Source organism: Ambystoma mexicanum, chromosome 4p (assembly GCF_040938575.1).
Source record: "Ambystoma mexicanum isolate Mex_15411 chromosome 4p, UKY_AmexF1_1, whole genome shotgun sequence".
Classification (NCBI taxonomy): domain Eukaryota; kingdom Metazoa; phylum Chordata; class Amphibia; order Caudata; family Ambystomatidae; genus Ambystoma; species Ambystoma mexicanum.
In genome coordinates this window covers 1,106,668,417-1,106,694,307 of record NC_090927.1, presented here as the reverse complement: position 1 = coordinate 1,106,694,307, position 25,891 = coordinate 1,106,668,417, and the positions used below count along the sequence as shown (strand labels likewise).

At 44.8% G+C, this 25,891-nt stretch overlaps 1 protein-coding gene across 3 annotated transcripts in view; it reads left to right on the top strand.

Annotated features, from left to right (window-relative positions):
- The window catches only part of GRM1 (glutamate metabotropic receptor 1), a 2,116,184-nt gene that overhangs the window by 1,147,557 nt on the left and 942,736 nt on the right, over window positions 1-25,891 (top strand). The window lies entirely within an intron of this gene.

Below are 25,891 nucleotides of genomic sequence, written 5' to 3'. Positions count from 1 at the left end.
TGGCATTGCGAGTTGGGCATGCCACAGGGAGGGTGGGGGGACAGCTACAGTAACATATTGCCTGATTCAAACAATCGTAATATTGAATGGATGCGGGCTCCTTAAATAGGAGACACAGGTGCTAGTTCCACCTAGCTCCAGCTCTGCCTCTTGGTCACGAGACTGGGAGAAGGAAAAACATCTCAATCAAAACATTGGCACACTATAAGAGGCACCGAAGCAGGAGGTCGCATGGTAGGAGTACGATATCACCTGGGAATCGAAATGAAAGCAGTTCCCCACCTGGTGGCTGATGGAGACATCTCAATTAATTGTCCCCTTCCCCAGACGTGAACAAAAATGGATAGGGTGGAGGGGGGTATTAGGTTAAGTTGGTGGGGTGGCAGCTTAGCTGTCACCCTCGTCCAGATAGTACCTCTAAATCTGCTATTCTGTTTCGTGGTGGCGGGGAATGGAAGGGTGGAGCAAAGACAGATGTTCCATCAGATCTTCCCTCAGCATAGGTTCCACCACTAAATAGGGTGGAGAGGGCAGGTCTGAGAGTGAGCCCTTCCTTCCATCACATCCTGAATCAGACCATCAGGGACATGTATTTTTTGAGGGATCAGGAGGTTTTGCCACGGAAGAATTTGTCGAATTCGATTTTATCTAATTTCTTTCAACTGATTTTGCCGCAAATATATCTGGGTGGTGGGTTTAAGGTAGTAATTTATGTGGACGGGTTATATTTGTGGCAAAACCTACCCAAAAAAACCCAAAATGTGATGAAATCGAATTTGTTAGATTGTTTTTGAGAAAATCACATAGAGCCTTTTTTGGCCTGTAGGACTGTGCCTAGGGTGGCAGTTTTATGTGAGCATCAACATTTAGTGTTCAGTGCTTATGTCAGAGATGTCTTTATTTGTGGGCAAACTGGGCTGGCCTGGTGCTAAAAGCATACGTTCACCAAGATAGCATGTCCTGTAGGTGAACTCACACTTTTCCCAACGCCTTCCTCGGTGCAGTCTTCTATGGCGCTTGGGTTACCTGAGAACATCCCTGAGGGCAGGCCTGGGGACGTCAGTGGCATTGAGTGATTGTGTCTCCTTGCAAAGAAGATCCATTGTCCCCAACCAGAGAGAAGTGAGTGTAATCAGTGTTTAAGGCGTTATTTTGATAAGTGAATACTTATCTGGTTGAACTGCAGATTTGATCTCATTGTACCTAACAGGTCGCTTGCGCTTCTCCTATAGAGCAGGTTCCTACACTATGGATTTGCTTGAATTCTCTCTTTAAGGCCTTGGGCAAGTTTTCAGAGCTCGCAAAATGTCCGTTGTCAGGTGTAACCAACTAGTCCTGGATGGATTTAAAGAAGACTACATGCAGTTCACATCAATTTGCATTCAAACACTTAAGTCCTACGTTTTATAAGGGAACAAATAGCAATGCAAGTTAATTGAAGGAACGCGAAAATAATTCAACTGAAAGGCAGGACCTGCAGAACGTTTTTTGTGAGATCTTTCTCTGCATGTATTTTAAAAAATAAGTGAAGATTATTACGTTTAATGTGCTTCAGCATTTTGCATGAATATCACTGTTGTGTGAAGGAGCACACGACAGGCAATGCCGCTTTGCCAGTCAATGGAATTTGCCACCAGGGGCCTGGTGTATCCCTTACTAACTAGAAGGTGCTGGCATTGCCTTGCTGTGACTTTCTGACCTCTCGCATCACTTCCTGCAGTGTTACTTCACATTCTGCATGCAAATGATTCCCTATTGCTCAAGCACATGCCTACAGACGGAGGGTGGCAGCACTGTTCCCAAGCTTAACACCCAGGTCCCTAAACTCCTGTGCAGGTGGGACCCGGGGCTTCGGGAGAAGGCTGGGAGCGTCGGGAGCTCGCCACGCTTGCCTAGGGATAGCGGTTCTCTCCTCTGATGCTTAGAGTCCAGTGAGGGTCTTCTGTATTGAGTGTGCTATTCTGTGGGTGAAATTAAATATAGAATGGGTCGGAAGCGTGGCGGGAGCTGTGGTATGGCGAAACTGGTCATATGGGTTCACCAATGTGCTAATTCAACCAATCTGTGAGCTTGAAGTTCTAGTGTGGTAGACTTGACAAATATTGGATTTCATACAAGGTAACTTCAATCTCAAAATCTCAGGAAACACCCAATTTCATGGAACTGGTGGCAAACGTCAATATAACAAGTCCAAGCTTATTCAGCAGAGTGGTGAGTAAACCCTAAAAACTGAAGCGTCCCCCCCAAACGTAACACTTGTGTTTCAATGACTTAATGATAAAAAGAGGCAAGTGGACTCTGAAGAAGGGCGTGGGATCAGGCAAACGAGGCATGGCAAAGCAGGTTTGCTTACACACTTGGTTTGTCCTAGGACAGCAGAAACCCTAATATGAGCCCATTAATGTGAAAATAAAGCATTACTGTCTATCACAGAGGGAGATATGGTGCCAACATGCGGATAGGTGAATATGGCTGAGAGCCTTCAGAATCAGTTTGTTGTGCAGTACTCAGACTCTCATTGCCGTTTGTGCCATAGCACAGGGCACTCAGCAGTGCTACATTTGTGGGGGGTCTTGCCAGGGTTCAGCCCTAGTACTTATTTCTGAGCACTGGCACTTATTTTTAAGACCACCTTCATTATGTTCTGGTGTTTTGGCAACTGTATTATTTTGACTGCCAGTCAGCCATGGTAACATAACCATCAACAACAGGGTGCACTGACCAGCGTCTCTTCATCCTGGGCTGCCACATTGTTATTTACACACCTGATGACCCAGGTTGGCAGGGTAGGACTATGTATTCATTTTCATGAAAAACAATGAGATGCAAGGTGATAATCCTGGGCACTGATGCTGGCCATGGCCAACACTGCTCCACTCAGCCTGCCTGACATTGCTGTAAATGCTCAAGTGTAATAAACAGCAGGGTGGGTTGACAACAACAGGACAATCACCAGCCAACAGCCGAAAACACAGGGGCAAAGTCAATAAAAAAGACCCATATCGGAGAGGAGAGCCAGTCATGAGTGGCAACCTGAGCTTGATGATCTTGCTGCAGTGTTTGACAGGCAACTCATCAGTTCAGTAATGATTTTGCCTACATACATCCATCAATTTACCATAGGGGGAAAGCCTTCTTGCTCTTTTTTTCTGTAGTTAGATGGTTAACATGCTCCACTTGACACTGATTGGATTACAGTAAAATGTTAACCAGGTGTTTTAAAGAAACACTTAGCAAAATAAAAGAGGTGATGGTTGGAAGGTTGAGAATTATTCTTGACATCTGGCATTCAGGGACGTAATTTCACCAAAATGCCTGGGTTAGCGGAAATGACATCACACGCCCCTTGACCTCCGATGACATCACAGCAAGTGATGTCATCTAACCCCACCCTAAAATGACATCACGGGAAGCGATGCAACACAACCTTTCACCCCTTGACAAAACAGGAAGTGGCATCACATGGTATTTTTTCCTAAGTACACTACGAAAATATGGTTACAACATCATGATAATGTGATATACATTTCATACAAGAATGGATCACCATATGTATCATTAATATTAGTGTCTATAGGCCCATATTTCCAAATCGCTGTGAATGCAAGCAGGCTTCCATGACCAAATGATAATGATGTGCTGTATTATACAGCACTTACGCTTAAGCGTTTCTTATAGAACAAATATAGATACAATATCACCCAACCTGTGTTGATACTCATTTATCAACCTCAGAAGGATGAAAGGCTGAGCTGAGGTGTTTAAGAACAGACTTAATCAGTGACTCATCCCCTGAAGTGTTCCTGAAATAAACCATTAATAAGCCTAGCAATTATTGTACATAATTCCAGAAAGACAATTATTTGTTATTCCTATTCTTTCTTATTTAGGGTAACTGCTCAAAGTGTTACACTTGTGGAACCTCCCTGTTTTTTTTAAGAGGTCTGAACAAGAAAGCCAGCCACTCCAGAAACAAAGAGCCACATGGCGCTGGCCACAGCCTAGGAGCTTACATTTTTTTAAAAAAAAAATAGTTCTTATTATTTATAGGGGTAGCAAGGGAGACTAAAGGGGTAGGAAAGGAGAACAAATGGATTGCAGCTGCGACCCCTAGTAACCTCCAATTGACGTCCATGCTGGCATTGCTCTGGGCAACCCTCCAGACCATCGTTCTTCGGCTGCCAAGCCATTACAAAACGGGAAAGCCCACTTAAACATTTATTTTATTTCAAGATACAACTAATATTTTAATTAGATGTCACCCTCATGCCCTGATTCATGGAATTATTTGCATGTAAAACGGGGATTTGCGTGCCATTCTGCCCGCAAATCCCTGTTTGACGAATGGGGATTTGCAGGAAGTATGGGACCCAAATCCTTGTTTTACACACAAATAATCCCATGAATCAGGGCCTCAATGAACTAGTGGGAGTTGGAGCTTTAACCCCAAATATGGTGACACTGTATGGAGCAGCGGGGTGACACTGTGTGGAGCAACAGTGGGTGGTGTCAACAGTAGACAGGGAGCGGCTCCTTGCCCCATGCAAGAAAATATTTGGGCCATGGCACTTATTTTCTTACAAATTAAGCACCGGCACCCAGTGTTGCTAAGCTGGCCACTTCATTTCTTACAGTGTATTATGTTCTCTGTTTAATACAGCAGCCTTCATTTATTTTCATCTCAATTTGCATTTCTAGTGAAATGCGCGAGGAGCTGGACCGCCATCTCCCAGCAACTAAAACAAGGAAATAATATTTCTCAGGCCTTCCCACGGAAAATTCTCATTGTATCTGTCAATGTATGTTTCTCTCAATTTCACAGGCAGAGGCGTCGCTCACACTTTATTGACTACTAACTCAAACCGACAACAGGAACACAATTTCTGAGGCAGGAAACTAGATCCAGGGGAATAAAAAAAGCCAGAGACATCAGTGTACAACTATAGCAGGTAACAAACCATTGCACCAATAATACGTTCAGTTAAAAAGTGCTCTGTTGACATTTCTAAACTTGAATTTTCTGTGACATTAGATGCGTATTCCACACTTAAATTAGATGGCATGTTTGTTTCTGTTCCGAGCATACATTTTTATTTTCTTGCCAGCATTATGCACGCCGACTGAGACATTCCCGTGTGCGGCCTCTGTACAGGTGGATAACAAGAGGTTTGGAGGGTGGAGAGATGGACTCGGACCAGGGGTACAGTGGGACCCCCTTGTGAAAAAAAATGAAACAAAATTCCACCAATGGCATTTCTCCTGTTAATAAAAGTCCCATTCACATAGGTTCTGAACCTGGTCGATGCCATGTCTAACATGTTTACCCGTCTATTATTGTTGCTTATTGATTGCAGAAGAAGCCTGATGTGCATGTCTCGGGAGGATAGCTCAGGGGCAACGTGCTTGGAAGCAAGACGACACAGAGCACCACAGGTTCGATCCCCGGGTCTGCGCTTAGAAACCTCTGGGTATTAAGCACGTTATAAATAACCAATGATATCATGCATGCATGATCTTGAACAATGCAGTGCTCCAGGGAGCTTAGCGGGCTCTCCGAAACAGTCTCCAAGGGTAGTGTTATAGTGCATGTTTGCAGCTGGCACAGGCTCTCCTGCTGGGCTGGTCGCAAATGTGTCTTTCAGCTCCAGCATGCGCAACAGAATATTTGTTCGGGCCCATTAATGCACTCTGTGTGTTGCTGTGCGTTGTGGCAGCATGCAAGCTTCTATAGCAACTAAACCAAAGTCGATCTTAAATGTTCTTCTTGTGCAGCGTGGCAACAAGTAATTATGCTTGAAGTATTCACCAAAGGTTCCAATATCTTCTGCTTATTCCAAGATCTCTAAGGCTGTTGCCACCGAATCATGGCCACCCCATGCCCTCAAATAAATTGTACATCTCTCCAGTAACCTATGTTCTTCCACACGGTTCTAGGTCAAATGTTTGAATGCAAAGGATCGAATGACCAAAGGTTTGAATCAAAAGGACCAAAAACCAAAGGGTCGAATTTTTTTTGTTGCTTTGGGGGTTCCCCCCGTAACCCCTGTTTTTGGTGCAAAAACCACTTTTTTTTACTATACGAAAACCACAAATAAAAATAATGTGACCCTTTGGTTTTCGATCCTCTTAGGTCAACCCTTTGGTCATTCGATCCTTTTGGTGTCGAACCTTTGACCGGACACCCTCCACACATCAGTGTCTTTGTCCTCTTCATCCTCTCTATCCTCAAAACCTAGTCCTTAAATCCTAAAATAATACATCTCTGCTACCCTCTTGCTGATATGGTCCTCAACTTCCCCTTGTATTGGTGCCATCGCCTCTGTTCCTGGGTAGACTGTTACTCTTTCTTCCCCTATCGTCTCCTCTTCTTTTTCTACTCCTGTGTGTTTCCTCATGATCTCATCAACTTCCCTGCAATGTCTCTCTAAACCTCTCTCTTTGTCCCGTTCATCATTTCGTCCCCTTTCCTTTTCCTTTTCTTCCTCCCTATTCTTTGATCTATCCCTCTTACGTTTCTTCTCTCTTTCTTTATCTAATTGTTGATGCCCTTTCCATCGAATTTAAGTATTATTTGCCCTCCAACCCTGTGGCCTTCTCTCTCTCTCTCTCTCTCTCTCTCTCTCTCTCTCTCTCTCTCTCTCTCTCTCTCTTTCTCCCCATCATCATTTGCTTCTGTAGTTTTGTTTGCAAGCTATGGCAGTCATCATATCCTGCATTCATGGACAATGGTCCTTGTTCACGTATTTTCTCTCCACTTATGGTATTGTCATCACTATAGGCAGGGGGCGCATATGTGGGCTTAATATACCCTGCCACTGCTTTTAACGTTTTTAATGGGTATAAACTCTGTACTGTTGAGGATGGATCACTGCTCTAAGGAGGAGGAGGAGGAGCTGTGGGCTTCGTACACCCCCTGTCATGCTGGTTAACCATCCATTCCTTCGTACTTGCTCTGCCTCCGGTTCCTCGAACATTTCCCACAGCTCAAGTATGCCTACTCTGTTCTTTAACTGTTTTCCCCTATGAGTGACATACAAAAATGTGCACATATGTTTCAATGCTGTTTTTGAATTAGTGCCTTCTTGTGGCCAGGGTATAAACATCTTGTCTGCCGTATTTTTAACCCATTACATACAGTATTTAATAATTTTGTCCTTACATCAGGAAGTGTCTGACACAAAGGAATGATGGGAGTGTCTCCCATAATGACAATTTAAAACACAACTTAACACTGATCAATAAACACTGCTACAACTCTCGCTCACCTTTAGTCCTCCTCTATGCATCCCTCCCAACAATATTTCCCCACAAAATAACACCTCTGCATCTCTCTCTGAGACCACAAATTCTTACGCCACTCAACCCTTCTGAGTTGCACCACAAACACCTCTTCTGCCCCAAGCAGCCCCACCTCTCTGCTCCTGAACCAGACCCCCCTTCTTGGTCCACACCACTGCATCACATCCTCCACAAATTTAAAGAAAACCATGTATAAAAGCATGAGCTATCTCACAGCATAAGGCTGGCACCAGTAATCACTACACCTATAAAGTATGGCTGTCTTCTCACTCTCTGTGAGGGATTCATCTCTTTATTACTGCCCCCCAACAAGCTTTACCACGTGATCTTTTCCACCCCTTGTGGGAAGCTATGGGCCTCATTACGAGTATGGAGGCAGCCATGCCCTTATTAAGGGCATGGCTGCCTCCATACCGGGTTCCAGTACCGGGTTCTGTGAATGACGAATTACCGTGTCATTCCGACCTTGGAGGACCCGGTACTTCCTCATGCACAAAACCATTCCCCATTCCCATTTGAGCCCCAATAGGGCTCAAAGGGAATGGGGATGGAGCTAATAACGGGCCTCTTAATAACAGGCCCGTTATTAGCTCCTTCGTCCCCTTGCGGTCCCCTCGCGGTTTAACCAGACGTCTGTTCCGGGTCCCGCTAGGGGACCTCATAATCAGGCATCCCGTAATGAACGGTTCCGGTCCCATATCGGCACCCTTCATTACGATAGCGCCTGCCTCTCAATCTCGTAGTTCTTCACAACCCCACAATATACAAAAAAACTCCCTCCCCAGTTTTGCCATTTCTATATCAAACACACATCCATGGATCGGCGTAATGTCTACGGCGTCACCAGACAGGACTTCTCTTCAAAGGGAGTACCTGTCGACCTCTCTCTGTTGCGCGTGATCCCGCTCTCCACAGGTCGCCTCTGCCATCATCTGTGGCATGGCGGGACCCCTCGACAGTCCAATGATGATTATCTAACCATCCCCTGCTACCATATGTTGAGGAGGCCCTAAAATCCCAGATAGGTCCAGAGGTATCGAACTTAGTCCAATAAACACTCAATGACAGCATAGACAAAGTGCACAGCAAAACCCAGCTTCATTCACATCAAGACAAAGCCCTTAAAGGGAGTTTTTTAATCTCTTATCGTGATACCGCTGGTAAAGTGCAAAAAAATAGCAAGGGGCCTTACCCAACTTTTCCCTTCTCTAATGGCTTGGCAGGCAGAGTAACGATGGTCTGGAGAGTTGCCAAGAGTTGTGTCAGCGATTATGATTCATTCCAAACCTTCCAGCCATCACCTTTTGGTTTTGCTTCACTTACCCAACTTTTTTCCAGGGCATCATGAAATCCTGTGATAGCTCTCTACGTCGCCCTCAACCTTTTCAGCAAAATTACTCCTCTGCACTACTGCATTCTGATGTGCAAAAAAGGCTAACTTCATGGTAATAGAATTCACCAAAGATCGTAATCTTATGTAGATTCTTGTAGATTTCTTTTCTTACTACAAGAGACTTCACCAGAAAGTTGTAATAAGCCAATGCAGTCAACGCGCGGCTTATCAAGGCCCAAAGCAGCGCTCCCGCAGCCAGCACTTGACATTGCTTACTAATATATGGTGAGAGATGGTGCACATGTCACTGCCGGCTGCTGTGTTGCTGACTGTTCTGGAGGCCCTGTGTGAGTGCAGAGGAGTGAGGGGTATTGGCTATAAAAAAAGGACCAGCAAAAATAAAACATGAGCAGAAAAGCGAACAAAGGCTAATGCTCTGATTTCTTTCTGGTAATCTTCATTTGAATTACTCCTACCCTTTCTCTTCTGAGTATGACAAAGAAGAGAGATGGGTGGATAATATATGAACAGACCGACAAAATAGGGACAGAAAAGAAGAGGTAAGAAATAAAACAAAAAAGGTCATTAAAACAAAATATATAAAATTGGAGAAACAGACAAAAAGATGAAGAATTCAGCAAATGCCGGGGCAGAAATGATAAACTGAAAAAGAGAGAAATTAAGAACTATTAGCACCCTGTGAGGCGAGAGCCAACCAATGGACACCTCCATGGAAAAGGTAGAGGGGCTCTGTACAGAGCCCCGCCTTCCCAATCCATGGTGGCCATCTTGGAACAGTATTTTCTTTGCGTGAATAGGATGCCGTGAGGCGCCCTGTTCATGGAAAGAAAATACTACAAATTAGCCCAGTTCCAGCTTGTGAAACTGGCGTCAAGTACCCGTTGAACAGGCTATAATGGGGGTGATATCCCAGGGCCTGAGTTAAAGTAAAGGCCTGTGCAAAGCAGCGGCCTTTAACTCAGGCCCCGGGCTGTTACCCCCGGCTATTGCAAATGGTAAAAGGAATGTGTAGAGATAGAAACAATAAGCAATAGAAAGAAGTTGTAAAAAAAAGAGAAGAGATAAAAAAAAGCAACTGCAAAAAGGGAATAGTTCTAGAAAGTGACACACAATAGAGAAACACACGGAGAAAAAAGTACTGCCAAAATACATAAGGTGGGGACAAGAGAATTACACAAGTGATCGGGGGAACTCCCAACAAGGTAAAATGCCCCTAACTGTACACTATAGGGATATTAGAAGTCGCGTCGGAGTTCCGTGACTTTAAAAAGGCAATTGGCACGCAGATGTGCATGTGGTCATGTAACTCCTCGTTGACATTAAGGGCCTGATTCACAGAAGTGGTGTATAATTTAAGGGCCTGATTCACAGAAGCGGTGTATAATGGCGCAATCCCATAGGAACATGTTATGTGAATCAGGCCCTAAATATCCTCATAACACACAATTGAAGTGCTTTATCCTATATATAAAACACGTAGGGCCTGATTCGTGGAATGTTTGCAGTGCAAAGTCACTTTGAACTGCAAAAATACACTTTGCACTGCAAAAATACACTTTGCACTGCTCTGTGAATCAGGGTGTTTGCTGGCAGTATAAAGCGACTTTGTGCCGCGCTAAGAATTCCATGAATCAGGCCCTAAATTGTTCTTTCCAGTTTGCTAACACCCTGGGAAAATATCAGATCACCTGGCATCGCTAACGTGCCAGAGTTTCCACTCGTCTTGCCTCGCAGAGGCAATCCCTGCCTTTAGAGATGCATTTCTAGCACAGCTGCTGTGATTGTAATCACTTTATATAGCATCCTAGCCCATTTGCATGCATTTGCATTGCACCCTTTCAGTACACGGGATTTGTTAGATATATGTGGCAAAAACAAGATACCACCTGCTGGGTTTATTGCAAAATGAAAGCATTGTAATCCCTCTGTTATCAGCTGCCTCGGGGAGGGAAATGTTTATTTTGGGGAGGGCCATTAGGAATAATTGCAGCAGTGACAATCGCTGGAATTGCGTTGCACGCGCCCACGCCTCGACTCTTAAAATAACACTAGGATGCAGACATTACTGTGGTATTCAAGTCTGTGTCCAGTTGCTCAGGGAGCCCGTTAGTTGTTAACACAAAAAAGGCACCTGCGTGTTGTCACTTTCGACATACACGCCTCCATGGATGGCTGTGTCTCCTGGGGGCGAGTCTTAAAAAAAAGTGGGGGGACTTTGGCATATGCAGTGGGGAGTGACGTCACAGGCTGTGAACTTAAATTGAAAGACATCTGCATGTTGAATTTTAAGATGTCTTCCCCAACTCACGAAAGTCCACAAGACAAGTAAGCATTTCCCAGGAGAACACTATTTCTTTAAACATTGCTTGCTAAGTATAAAAGGTGCGCACCTTTTAAGTCTTAAAACATGTAAGAAACCCTGTCCTGTACAGTAAAGAATGTCAATATGAATGTTTCAGTAAGATCTGCACAGAGATGTCTGTGGTGTCACGGTTACGTTTCTTTGCATCACAGTCACGCAAGTGGACGCAGCACTTTTTTATTTAAAAAAAAACAGAATTAATTGAAAACACACAGCTGGGACGGCACCTGCACCCTGAAAAAAAGTGGGCAGACGCCGTCCACCAGCGTGGTCCCTCGACTTGAGCTCTGGTCTTCACATAGTGATTGCACCTTTAAGAAGGAGTCTTGCATGCACAAGGGGTGGAAAGTCTGTTGCCCCGATTCTGAAACCGGAAAGACCCTGGTGTAGCAAACACCACATACTACATATAATTACTGAATACAGCATGTTTAAGATAGCAGTATGGGGAAATTAGGGAAAGTCACCAGCCCTTTCTGGACCTAAGAACCCTCTGTCAGGGCCAGTGCTTTAAGTGGAGTGAGACATGGAGGGGTGTCAAGAGACATGTCCTAAGTGGTGGGTGTGGCCTAAATAGTGGGAACATTGTTAGAAGAATTGGAATACCGTGGAATCAAGGGGAACACTGCAGGTTATATTAAAAAGTAAACATACACAGGGTTTTCAAAGTTAAAATCTATTATACATAAATGTGTAAAAGGTATTTGCATAAAAGGTATTAGCTCTTAATAACCTGTTTTTTAAAGCAAAAAAAACAAGTCTTCAGAATATGTATTCCAACATCTTTAACCAAAGAAATGGATGACATTAAGTCACCAAGTAAAACTTTTCTGACCTGAAAATCAGGTTCTGCGGCCAGCAGCAGCAGAGTCCTCAATGGTGTGATGGGGCCTAGCAGCATGGCCCCAGGGTCGGATTGGGTCATCGGCCCATCGGCCCGTGGCCGATGCAAAATCATGGCTGGAGACCTGGGGGCCGGTTCCTGAAGACCATGTGGGCCGGTTTCGGCCCAGGCATGGGCTTCATTGTGAAGCCTTCACACTTCGGAACCAGCCCCCAAGGCCTCAGCCTCGCCGGACGGATGGATGCAAGTTGCAAAGGATCTGTAAGTAAGCAACTTACAGATCCTTTGCAATTGCAGCCCTGCGCCCGCCGCCGCCAGCCCGCCGCAGATGCAGAGAAAGGTAACACTGAAGTGTTACCTTTCTTTGATAAATGCGGCGGGCCGGCGGCCAACTGCCGCGGCCCGGCCGCGACACCCTGGCGCCAGCAGCAGTCAGTGTTACAAAACACTGGGAGGGAGCGGCAATGCTGGGCGGAGCTGCCTCAGCCCAAGGGGTTGGGCTTGCTGGGGCCAGGGCAGCATAATCAAAGCAAGGTAACACTTGTTACCTTGTATTGATTTCCATGCATGCAATTATGGTTATGCACACAAAAAAGTAGACGGGTGGTCCGGACCAGATGGTGCTCGAGCCCGGCTCATGCTCCGCTCACACAGAGAGAGCATCACTCAAGAGGAGATAGTGTTTGTTTGCAGCAACTGTCGGTGTGAGAACTCACACCTGGTCTGAGGCGGCAGGGCAGGCTAAGGAGCCTGGAGGCAGGATGCCTGCAGAGTTGGGCTGGGCAAGGGGCGTGCACATTAAAGTTGATTTCAACTTTGCAGGATGCAAGCAACCAATTTGTTGCACGCCACTTTGCAAATTGAAAACAACTATTGTCAATTAAAATGCAGCAAGACTTCGTGTCGCCACCAGCCCTCACTGGCACTGCCTGCCCCCTACTGACTATATTTTGCTTGGGCCCGGCAGCCTCTCTCTGACCCTGCTATCGACTGTGCTGAGCTGAACTTGCCCTGACACAGACTCACAGCGCAGAGAGGTCGGGCTGCAGCTTGCAGAGCTCCTTCAAGGCTTCAGCCACGCACGCACAGACAGAAAGGAGGACCACTGCCAGGGTCCAGGAGTCCAGGACTCAGGAGGACCAGTGCCACAGGCTGTGCGAGTCGAGGTGGAGGAGGAGGCCGGTGTCCGGAGGAGGCCAGGCGGCTGTTGTCCTCACTGAGTCTAGGAGTCTCGGATGGACTCGGAGTCCAGACAAAGCAGCAGTGTGAAGCAACAGCCAGAGAGGGCTGCTGACCCTGCCCCAGCCAGCTCAGGAGGGCACAGAGCGGCACTGACTCAGGCAGCCACCCAGGCCAGCTAGCCAGCCAGCACAGAGGCGACCCTCTGACCCCCTACCCCACAGCCCACTCACCACCACCACCACCACAGGTGGCTGAGACTGCCTGCCTGCTGCTGGTAGCGGAGAGACGGAGAGACGAAAACAACCCTGAGCTGAGGTAAGAGATGCACCGCCCTGATACTAGCCAGCACCGTATGGACACATTACCTTGTCCCCTTGAGGATCATATAGAATTTCTACAGTGTTTGGGCTTGATGATCGACATATGTTTACTTCCTCTCATGCCATATTCCCTGAATGCAACCTTTAGCTTAGCCACGTAGAGCAGAAGTTCATAAACCAGAATCACACCATTCACTGACTTATCGTGAAAGATGTGGCCAGTGACAGCTTCTGGGACCCATAATATGCAACGAAATTTGCCATGCTGGAAGTATATACCCAGGGTCCTGGGTAGAGCTGCCAATGTAGGTCTCTGGGCTTAGAGCCAAGTGGCAATTAATTCAAATCCTGCGCAGATCCTAAGTGCATGTGTACTCTTGGTGCAAATAATGCTGTGCCTCCGTTACCCAAGCAGAAGCAGATAAGCGTGCGTCATGCGCGGTGCGAGCAGAAGGTAAGCGCAGAACTGATGAAATGCTAACCCTTCCAGCTGGGATGGAGTGGGGAGCTGGGACATGTTGGTATTTGACATAGGTTTAGCACAGGGCGTACCAAACTGAACTTAACTGGTCTGCTGTTAAATCTCAGTTACCAGTTTAATGGTATCCACTACATAATAATTGCTCATTTTACTATAGATGATATGATAGCTCAGTGGGTTCAGCACTCACTGCTGCAATGTGTGTGTGTGATCTGCAGGTTGCACGTTTAAATCCCAACAAGGCCATCTCACCCTTTCAAGCTTCTGAGGTCGATAAATGAGTACCAACACAGGTTAGGTGATATTGTATGCATATGTGTTCTATAAATAAGAATTTAAGCGTAAGTGCAATACAATAAAATATTATCATTTGGCCTTGGACGTCAGCTTGCAATCACAGTATTTTGACAATATGGATCTATAAATACAGATATTAATGATACATATGGTGATCCATTCTTGTATGCAAAGTTGTTATTTTATGAGTTGTGTTGTAATGTAACAGACACATGAACCCTCCATAAGTAGCATTTTCTCTAAAGTCGTGAATTGACGCAATTCACGGATGATGGTTTGAGGGCCACTTTTTTGAGGCGAGGGGTGGGCCACTTTTTTGGGGTGAGGGGTGGGCCACTTTTCTTTGGGTGTCCGGGCCTATTTCTTGTCCCAGTCCGACCCTGCATGGCCCTGTAGATGGGTATTTCAATGTGCACGTGTTAAGTATAATGCTTCCGAGGACCTGCTTTGTCTGCTGCTAGCAGCAGTTAGCTTGGGCCAAAAGAAGCCAAAAAGCAGCCCAGTCCCTATTATCCATCGGCGCAGTCTTTGGGAGTGAATGTGCAAAAATGGCAACAAGGCCATCTGCAGTAAATGGGAACTGCATGCGCCACCAACGCAGACTTCACATCTTTAGCCACACAATGGCGACTTTGCATAACGTTTTATATTGCAGACATAAGTGGGGCTCGAGGGGAATCCAGGAGAGCCCTGGCTCAGTAAAAAAATGGTATACTGCCCAGAATTTGCCCTGGCTAGCCCCGGCCCACCATTGTAAAACCCCAATCAATCTCAATTAAGGCCAAACACCACATCATTGACTCTTGTTCAGGGAAAATGAGAATGGGATTCATATCCAGGACCTTACTGAATTGAAAAAGGATTTGAGATCCTCTTGGAAAACATGAGATTAGTTCAGACGGGTTCCCCGCTGAAAGCCCCATGTGCAAACAGACACTTTGAAACACGCGCATGTAATGTGTACACTGTGCATGTTACCACCGCAGTGGTTTGTGGAAACATACACTTTGGAAAATACCTTGCAAAAGGCATATTGACGGCAACGATATGCACCTGGATATTGCAGTGTTCAATTACTTACTTCAACGAGTGAAGCCTTCCCTTTGTAGAACACAGAGGGTTACCCATTGATTGGGTCATGGGTGAACAGTCAAGCAAAGTATCACCTCTTGAGCCTGTATATCAACAGAGGCCATCACATGATGGCTGCGTGTATCCACATAGTCATGCATGCTACATACCCACCCAGTGACAATCCTATACAGGCAGGGCTGCTGTATTGGTTCAATGACTGACAGTCGACTCTGGTGCTGGGTAACTCCTCCCACCCTCCCCAATGCAATAAAGCACCACAACTTCCCCTTACAACTGTTCCTAAGGTGTGTACATGGCTTTGGACAGCGATCCTGTAATAGATGCAGGTTTGCACAGCATGGGCGATTCACCTCTAGAGATGGCGGCTGCCACTAAGAAACTGTCCCCCAAAGGGAAAGGCGGAGACAATGCAGCAGCCTACCATGCATCTCTTTCCAATGCAAGGGCAGAACCCCACCCCCGCCCCACACCTCCGCGATGGCGGGCGAAGTCTGTGACTCGAAGGTACTCTCAGTCCCCCCTCAAATGGCAGAGCATGACCAACTCCCACAGACAGGATCATGGTATCTCCCGATGAGCCATTTCTAACCTTTGAATGGGGAAACACGTGCAGAGAGTACATACACTAGGAATTCTACGAATAAAAATACCCTTTGAACATAATCAACATCCATGACTTGCAAGTTCTTCCACATTTAATATCTGCACGTTCTCCATGACTTGCAAGTTCTTCCACATGTAATATCTGCACGTTCTCCATGACTTGCAAGTTCTTCCACATGTAATATCTGCACGTTCTCCATGACTTGCAAGTTCTTCCACATGTAAGATCTGCACGTTCTCCATGACTTGCAAGTTCTTCCACATGTAATATCTGCACGTTCTCCATGACTTGCAAGTTCTTCCACATGTAATATCTGCACGTTCTGCATGACTTGCAAGTTCTTCCACATTTAATATCTGCACGTTCTGCATGACTTGTAAATTCTTCCACATTTGAGATCTGGCACGTTCTACTGTACAAATAAATCAGGCTACGTTGGCGCAGTGTATGATCACCCCTTCCTAAAATGTGTTACCATTTTAGGTTGCGTTGGGGATGGTAGAAGTCGAGCTGCTGTTAGGATAAAAGCATGAATTTGGGAGTATAGGAACAGGAGATGCGGTGGGTTACGTGAAAGGAGTGGGACTGCTTGTACAGGATTAAAAAGGAAATAAGAATTCTTGCAGCCTTGAATTACTAAAGAATGGTAACACTCCGTTCTGTGAGCTCTGCCATTGGCAGCCATCGTTAACATATTTGGGCCATCCCTTTATCGTGTATTATGTCTAATATTAATGCATTTAATGAGGAAATAGCAATTTATATGGCAGAAAAACAAGATTCAAGTTCTGGCTTGCGGCCCTGCCTGGCTCCACAAGGTCCCCAACATGCCCTGACAGGGAGAGGCTGGTGAAGGATGGCAGAGGCTGGGGTTTAGGTATAGGAATCGGTTATCATCCCGGCTGTGCAGATTTAAGGCACTGCCATGGGCCGGACTGGCGGGTTTAAACACTCTGCTGCACTTAAATACAAAGTGAAGGGAAAGGCGGCATGAGCACCTTGAATGGAATCTAGAAGTCTTGTTGGCCAATCAGGAATGAGGCCTTCTGGGCAATAATCACCAGTATGGCAGCGTTCTTGTTGGCTCACAGAATCGATTGTCCACACAGGGGCCTGTTTGCCACACCCCAGCCTCTCCACACATACCTCCACCTCAAGCCGCTTTTCCATCGCCCATCACCTGCTCCTGTTTTGGCTTGTCTTTGGCCCCTCTGTGATGGAAATCAAGAAGGGACTGACATATTTATTTATTTTTTAAACAGGGGCTCTTCATAGCACCTGGTTGAGTGACCTGGTGCTAATAGCTTTGTCACTTGTGGCCATAGACAATGCAGTCGATTATGTGGCCTAAGTCCGTAAACAGCACTCCTGTCTCACGCCAGGCCAAAAGTCAGGCATTGTGGGCCATAACTGTCTGTATTGCTCACGGCTGCGGGCAATAATTCTTAGTAGGGTGGATATTACCAGCATTGACCAACCAAGCGGGCCTGTTTGGCTATGGATAAAGTGTAGTTTCCATTTTTTTTATTTTATTTTTATTTAATGCTGTATTGGTTAATTATAACATTTAGCACAAAAAGAAATAACTTTGTTACAAATATTTTAAAAAAAGAAGTACATTGATTATTTCCTCAACAAATACAAATCTTAAAATCATCCATTTCCTCACAATTAAGATTTACAGAGTGATATCATTTGTTTTGTCATAAAAGTCAGGGACAAATAACACACATGTTAATCAAGAATTAAACACTTTCAGAATATATCTAAAAATAGTAGTTGTACGATAATGAAATCAGGGGATGGTCATTTTAAAAGCTTCAGAATTTCGTGCCACATATAGAAACGGGTAAAATTCATAACCAAATTGTCCCCCCACATATATAAAACACCAACATTGGTTACTACAAATAAAATTCCTATCCTGCACCAATCTGGAATAGCCCTTTTGATATACCAATATAAATGTTGCGCAGTCAGTTAGTAAATGCAGAATAGTCTCTGGTTCAGCGCCACATAGCCTGCAGAGACGCTCCTTATAAGGGATCTGAAGCCACGCATCTCTAATGACGATTGTTGGGAGCTGATTCAACCTTAAATGCATTATGAATCTTCTAACCCCGCTATTCTGTAAGATTGTTATATAAGCACAGGGTGTGTTAATTGGAAAGGGCTGTTTAGAATATACAGCGTAGATGGTTTTTGCTGACAGATGTGCAGATCTCTTTTCACTATCCCACACCAAGGCCATTTTTTTTTATTTCAGCAAATTCGGTAGCTATGTTCTCCTCGGGGCGACAGGTACATCCTATACTGTCCTGGAAGGTTAGCTCAGTGGCAACGTGCTAGCCTTGGAAACAAAACGACAGGAAGCAACACAGGTTCGATCCCCAGGTCCGCTCTTAGAAACCTCTGGGCATTTAAGCATGTTGGGTTATTAATATCCAACTGTGACAACAACAAATTCTGTAACAGCGTCTCAATGCCCCCAGGCTGTGTGAGTGCTATAAAAATGCAAATAAATAAAATAAATATCATCTCGAAATGTTATGATCTCCTTGTCCCATTGGTTTAAAGCCAGACAGCATGTCAAGTTACCAGTAGAATCCAGAAAGTAAGAGTAAAAGGATTTTGTATTACCCCAGCTCATCAATAACTTGCCGCAATCATTTTTCGAGTTGAAAGAAAGACTAAGCCTAGTTCGAAGCATATGGCTTCCATTGGGACAGCTTGAGCGAGGCCCAGTGCACTCTTCCAGAACCTCTCTTCTAAGGTGTCTAACCAAGAGGTCTCTTTGGACGTGAAGGCTTCCAGGCCCAATACTATGTTTATAACAATGCACAAATTGTACAGCTTTATCAATCCTTCCATAGAGAAGCCACCAGGACTTGATATAAAAGACCTTATTGCTTTAAATTTGGCAGTCATTTTTGCTCTGATAGATTTTGCAAAATGGCTCTTTATCTAGATTGTTAGATACTCGTACCCCAAGGTATAAGTAGCTGGACACTTCTTCTAGTGGTGTGTTTTGTACAGTCCAGTTATGTATTTGAATGTTTCTATGATTAGCCTTGATTGTCATAATTTTTGTTTTGGATAGTTTGAGTTTTAGGTTGTGTTTTACTGAGTAGTTCTAGTTCTAGGAATAGTTCTAGGGCTGCGAGACTGTGTTGGGGACCTATCGCGGTCTGATCAAGAAGAATGATGTCGTCCCCGTATGACACCGAGGTAATAGGACGAGATTGTATTCGCAGAGGATTGTTTTTGAAGCTCTTAAAAGTTGTTTCCAAACCGGCAATATAAATGTTGAAATACATGGGGGCCAAAGTACAGCTTTGTTTCAGTCCATAATTAACCGACAGACCAAGGTGCCTTCTGGATCTACTCGAATTTTTGTGGTATTATTGGAATATAGATACTTAGTAAAATGTAGGATTTGGGGATGTAAATTATCTTGGGCCTCATTACGACCCAGGCGGTAAGTTACCGCCTCGGTCGTACCTTTACCACCATGGCGTAAACTACATTTACGCCATGGTGGTTGGCGGACTTACCGCCCCATTCCGAGGTGAGTGGGGCGGTAAGTCCCCATTAACCCATTTACCCTTCCCCATTCCCATTTTTTCCCCATAAGGCATAATGGGAGTGGGGAAGGCGTTAATTACGCCACCGTAAATTACGGTGGCGTAATTAACAACAAGGTCCCTTAGCGCCATGGATTTTAACACCTGCTAAAAGCAGGTGTTAAAACCTCCATGGCGCTAAGGGACCTCGGAATCAGGCGGTAAGGGTCGGCGCTGTTTACGCCGCCGTAAACCCCTTACCGCCTGGGTCCTAATGAGGCCCCTTGTTCCATTTTATCCCATACAATCTGCCTATCGATCGTGTCGAAGGCCTTAGAAAAAATCAATAAAACATACATAAAGTGCTTTAGACTTGGTCAAATAAGGTGGATTAAATTTAAAATATTGGCTAGTGTGTTACATCCCAAAAACCATAATTTGGTTACAAAGAACATTGTGTTCCACAGTCCAAGAGTTGACATTGCCTGGGAGCAGATTTCTAAAAATATTGGCACTCGAATCAATCATTGCTACGATTCTCTAGCTCCTTTTTTATAAATCGGGATCAATATGGAGTTACACCAGGACCCGGGCAAAGTCCTGTGGTGATAATCTCACAGAGGATGATGTGCAGTATGCTAGCCCAAACCTTTGGCTCGGATTTGAAAAGAATATTTGGAAGGCCATCGGGCCCAGGGGCTCTAGAGTGTTTTAAATCGTTAATGAATTTTTCAATGTCAATTTCAGAGAATGTGAGAACATTTTGGTCACATATATCTAAATAACTAGAGGCACTCTCCAAAATTTTGTGCCTGTATTACAGTGACAGAATATACGTTTTCCATTCAGAGTTGGATATAGTATTCATTTCTCTGACTTTTGTTTCCCGAGAATTATACTTATTAGAAAAGTGCCAAAAGGTCTGCATATCTTTGTTCCTAAGCATAGTATAAATGGTTTTCCATTGTGCAGATATGACCGTTCCCCTATGCATTCAATGCCAATACTAGTGGCACATTTTAAGTTTGTTTACATCATTGTTTTGCCTAGAGGGATCTTGCACATATCTCTGAACGCATTGTATATCGGCTCTTAGCTCTTTTTCCTTTTACAAATTGTTTGATCATACGTATTTTTGTGTGGATAATCTTTAAAAGTGATCTTTTTTTAATAGACTTCAGCTCCTCTAATTGGAGCTGGACAATCAAACAGACGTTTTTGATGTCATTAAAAGCTGGCACAGAGTCAACACTCAAGGCGTATAACAGCTGCATGTTTATTTCATGCAGGTGATGATCAGAACAACTAGTGAGATTGCCTTGTAAATTTACATCAAAATGTCCTGTCACCAGTGCTTGAAGTTGTTTTGAACTGGCACCTATGGTAAATTTCATCATTACATGATCACTTATTTTGTTTGGTATAATCTTAAAGCTTTCTATTGGTGAAAAGCCTTTATAATCTGACAGTAAAAGGTCTAGCTGAGAAAAGGATCGACCATTCGACCAAGTATAGTACAGATCTTTAGCATTAACGTTAACTCTCTGTAAAAATTGCAGTTTCTTTATAAACAGCAACCAGGGAGGAGAGTCTGGGGCTGACTCCTCATCATTAGGCTCAATGGTCCATGTACCAAAGTTATTTTTACGTAAAGTTATTCTTGTAAAAACACTACCTTGTTATCTGGGTAGCAAGGTCGTTGGTACTTAAAGTCACCAACAAAGTGGAAAAGGCCATCTGGATGTAAATGTTTCCAATTTTCTAGTATGGTATCTTTGTAGTAAATGGTAGTCTCTATGCCAAGGTTGTCAGATGGGCTATATACATTAAGCAATAGGATCACAATATGCTTGCTTTCCCTCTCTACTTCCAACCCCACTGCTAAAACAGAATCACAATTTAATGTGGGAAGGAATTAATTTGCTTTCAGATGAGAGGCAACCACAGTTATCAAACCCCCAAATGGTCTTCCCTGCTTATTATTGCGCGCATGCCTTTGGAAGATAAAATAGCCATCTATACGCACATTTTCCCTCAGCCAGGTCTCTTGTAGAAGAATGGTATCAGCAGCAAGCAGCATTTTTGTGCCTTTTTGATTAGCCATGAACGAACGGTAGTCCCTTGTATTCCATGATTTAATCTTAAACTGAGAGGGGGGAAACCCACTGGTCATTCTAGTCCTTCGATGTCCTCAAATGAGAAGCTATTTTGTTCTCTGGTAAAATGATTCTAGATTGCTCTACAGAGAGGACCTTTTACACAAAATCTTTTATATAGTCTTCCGTAGGTGGCTCCCTCATACTTCTACCCCCACAGGCTTTTTTCCAGCCAAAGGAGCTGATTGTGTTCATTTTTTGAACTCATAGCCGATGTTCAGAAAATGTGATGCCTGAGACATAGGGGTTCATTACGACCCTGGCGTTAAGGGTTTAACAGCGCCGTAAAAGGTGTCAGCGCCATTAAACCCTTAACGCTTGATTACGAGGTCCCTTTGCGACTCCCAACCTTAACGGCGGGTCTGGACCCGCCGTTTAAGTAGGGTCCCGCAAAGGGACTTCGAGGTAATCAGGATCTTCCGAGCAAAAGGGGTCAGAGGAGGAATCACTATCTTTCTTTCATCTTGGAGAGGGACATGCGTCCATGGCAATTGCTATGAGATCAGGTGAGTTGGTCCGATCTGTTGGTTGTAGTCCTGATGGAATAGGGTCCTGATCAACTTGCTGCAGTTCCGGGCCTACAGATACCCATGAATTTGATTCGGCCAATAGTGCCAGACCTGCTGCAAAAGGTTTGCGGTCGCTTGGTGTGGGTAGGTGTTGGGTATCAAGTGGAACGGGGGTAGGCATGAATTCTACACAAGCTAGCGGTGGTAGAGCAGAGTTATTCACCTTAGTGGTCCATTTAAGGAATGAAGTAATTTTCCCCCTAGAGTTCTTGCTGGTACCATTTAATTTGTCGATGGAATCAGACACTCCGGCTATTTGCGATTTAGTGGATTTGGTTGCTTTCTTGTTTAATTGTTTTCCATTGAGTTTCTTTTCAAGATCTATATACCAAGTGTACACCTGTTCTCCAGGGGGAATCAGTATGCACTTTCCATTTTCCTGGGATGGCGGCAGAAATTGAAATTCTTTCTCTTTGTCTAGTGTAAAGTCAGAGGCAAGACTACCTCTTTTTTTTCAATGGTGGTATCCCATTTGCTCAGCATATCAGAGCAGCCTGCGTGTTGATGGGTAAAGTCTCCCAGATATCTGAGGATGTTGCCAACTTTCCGGCTGCAGCCTGCCTCCAGAGACTCAAAAACAATCAAGCACAACATTAAGGAGTGATTTGGCTCCTCGGGACACAGCAGCCCCAGTCGGTTGATGGAGCATGGCATCTCCCTTTGTTCTCAGAATTCTCACTCCATGACGAGCTAGGAGCACGGAGGCCAGAACCGCTGTGGATTCTCCAGACATTGTGCTAGATGGAGTTAAATGAGGTGGATAGTTTGCTCTTCTCAGGGCTTCCAACTCATGCTGCACAGGTTCTCCAGGAGGCAGGTCCTTGTGTACCTTGTGTATCTGTCAACTCCATGGAGAATGAAGGATTTCACCTACCTAAACTAAAAAGTCTGGCCCGGGGCCTTACGCCCTCTCCGAAAGCATCTTCGCTGCCACTAGGGCAGCAGGGCTTTCAGCTTAGGTGGCAGTTCTTTTTTTCACAGACTGTTTGTTTTGAGTACTCCACTATGGGACAGAAACATGCATGAAGGATTGTAAGTTAGACAGACAGATCTATTTCTAACAATATAAATGCTACATGTCTCAATGTTGGCCGCACAATATGGCTGGTTTCTCTGTAAGCGAAACAATATTCAAATTAATTTCAAAGAAAAACCTTTTGCATAAACTTTAGAAGGCATTCTGTCAATTTTGATGACTTTTTTTTATTCAATTGGGAGATGGATCATTTTGTTAACAACACGCATAACATAACGTTGTAAGCCTTTGTATGTGATTGTCAAACGGAGATAAACCAGGAATGAGCATAAAACAGACATCAAGTTATAGAAGTCAAAGGTAAAATGCATTCTGGAACTTGTAGTCCTGCATTTATGGTTCTGTATGATTTTCAGAGCAGTACTTTCATTGGGATAAAAACCAATAGGCACATGACTTTGCAGCCCATGCACATGTACGGGCTCCATCACCACCCTGACTTGTCTGTGGTAGGTGGTCACTTCCGGTGCATCTGGCCATGCCTCTTATTGGTTTTCCAGAAGGTCACGAGCATTTGACCCCAACTATAGTATTATGAAGGCGAATCACAACATTAAGGGATCTCGAAAGTCTCGTGTGGGGGCTGTTTCTAATATATAAAACTTCATTCATTGAAGGCAAGGCCACTTGAGAGCATTTTGACAGAAACGTTTACGCGTAAGGTGTACTTCCACACTAGTGCCACAAAGACTGCTATTTAGCAGGATGACAGCTTTGCAGGCTAGGCAATCGTGGCAGGTCTCTTGAAATAATCAGATAAATACGGGGAATGAAATAACAGCCTGTCTCTGTGAGGGAAAATAACACGCTTTAAAACCGTTGCCAGGCAACCTGTATTTACAGTTGTGTGGGCTGCTCGGTCGGAGCTGCACACCAAACTTGACAATGAAACACGGCGGCGCCAGGCCTGCCAGCCCGGTGGGAATCCTATCTGGGAGGAATCAGGCTGTTCTGCTGTATCCCCTCTGGAGCTGCAAGGATACTACGTGTTGCCTAATGGGATAGCACAGGAAGAATGGTTATCTCCCGTTTCCGGTTGGGTGAGAGCTCGCGGGAAAGGTCAGGATATCACTAGCACAAAAGAGGAGCCGAGTTCTTGAAGAGTATAGAGACCCGGTGATAGGAACCAGAGAACTCTTTCATGCGCCCGTATTTTATACGTCAGTATGTGTAAAAGCCACTCATTTGCAGAGTTCTCTCTTGAAACCATCCATGTAGATTAAGATTTGAAGATACGTTGCTGACCGAAGCTGAAACAGTTCCTGCCCCTCCTTCCAATCACTACAGTTATACAATAATCCTTTATCACTTGACAAAGAGAAACAGTAATAATACGTTAATAAGTGTATAATAAATACTTTACACAAGTGTAATAATAGGCAGCTGATTAGGGTTTATAGACCTAGCCAAGGCCCATATCGGAAGTTATGAGCCCTGAAGATCAAGTTAAAAGCTTAGGTCTATAAAGCTATTATGTCCCTTGGAAAAAATAAACAATATCAACAAATGAAAATAAAAAAGGCAATCTTCCTGGTGTGGTTGCTCTGAACTTGTTAGTTGCCACCAACCAGGAACAAGGGGGGCAGGGCAACGCTTAGATAAAGCTGAACTGTGTCTGCGGGGTGTGGCCCAGCGAAAAACTGAAGGCAGTACGGGAGGGGCTAGATGTCCACCCCCACCCTATAAAGCTAAGCAGTGGGGTGGGTGATTTTTTCAGTGTGCCTGGGCTACACCTGTCAGATGTATCCTGGGGGAGGAGGAGAGCATCGGTGTCACCCGATGCAGCTAAGGAGTCGGGGGACAGGGCAGGTGATTTTGGTGCCCGGGCCACGTCTGTCAGGATGCGGCCCAGGCCAGGGTGAAAGATGCCCTGACAGCAAGGCTGTCAGTGCGGGGCTCCCGTGAAGAGAGGGTGCATCGCTAAAGGAGAGACAATCAGCATTGGCAGCATGGCTGCTTGCGCAGTGCTCCCTTTGATCATGGGAATGCCGCCCTGAGAGTCATGCGGCACTGACAGCATGGCTGTTAGCGTGGTGTTCCCGTGAGGAGGAAGTACATCGCTAAGAGCCAAACTGTCAGCACAGAGAGCCTGTGGGAATGGGAAAGCCTTCCCTCATTGGCTAATCTCCAGGCTGTACAGATTTTCAGAGACATACCAGCTCGTATAACCCAGAACTTGGCCAATGGGAGTGTAGAGGAGCAGCTGAATGCCTCTGCAGGAAGTCCTGCCCCCTTCTTCTTCCAATATGTTGGGAGCCTGAGATTGTGGCATGCCTGACACCAGCAGTTGTGACCATACCACAGAGAATATTCAAAAGAAGATACCCTCTGAGAAAGCCTTATCAAATGTATTCCTGAAGAGATGATAATCTAAAGAAAAGAACTCCCTGAAGGAATATGAGAAAGATCGAAAGAGGGGCTAGTGACATCACAAGATTACGAGCGTGACGCACTAAGAAGGCTGGCTGAAGAGAATGTATGGACCCTATAGAAACTCATGACGAAGTTAAGAATTGAGGAAACCTTCATATGCGAAAAAGAAGATTGCATGTTTGTGACGTACTGCAGAAAAAGCAAGCCATTCAATGACTGTACGGATGCAGCAATGCAAGTATATTAAGTGATTTTAGAAGCTGGCTATACATAGTGAATAGACTGCAGGTGGTACCTGCTATTGTATAGAAGCTGGACATCAGTGTCATGAATTAGTAAGCCTAGACCCATGAAGA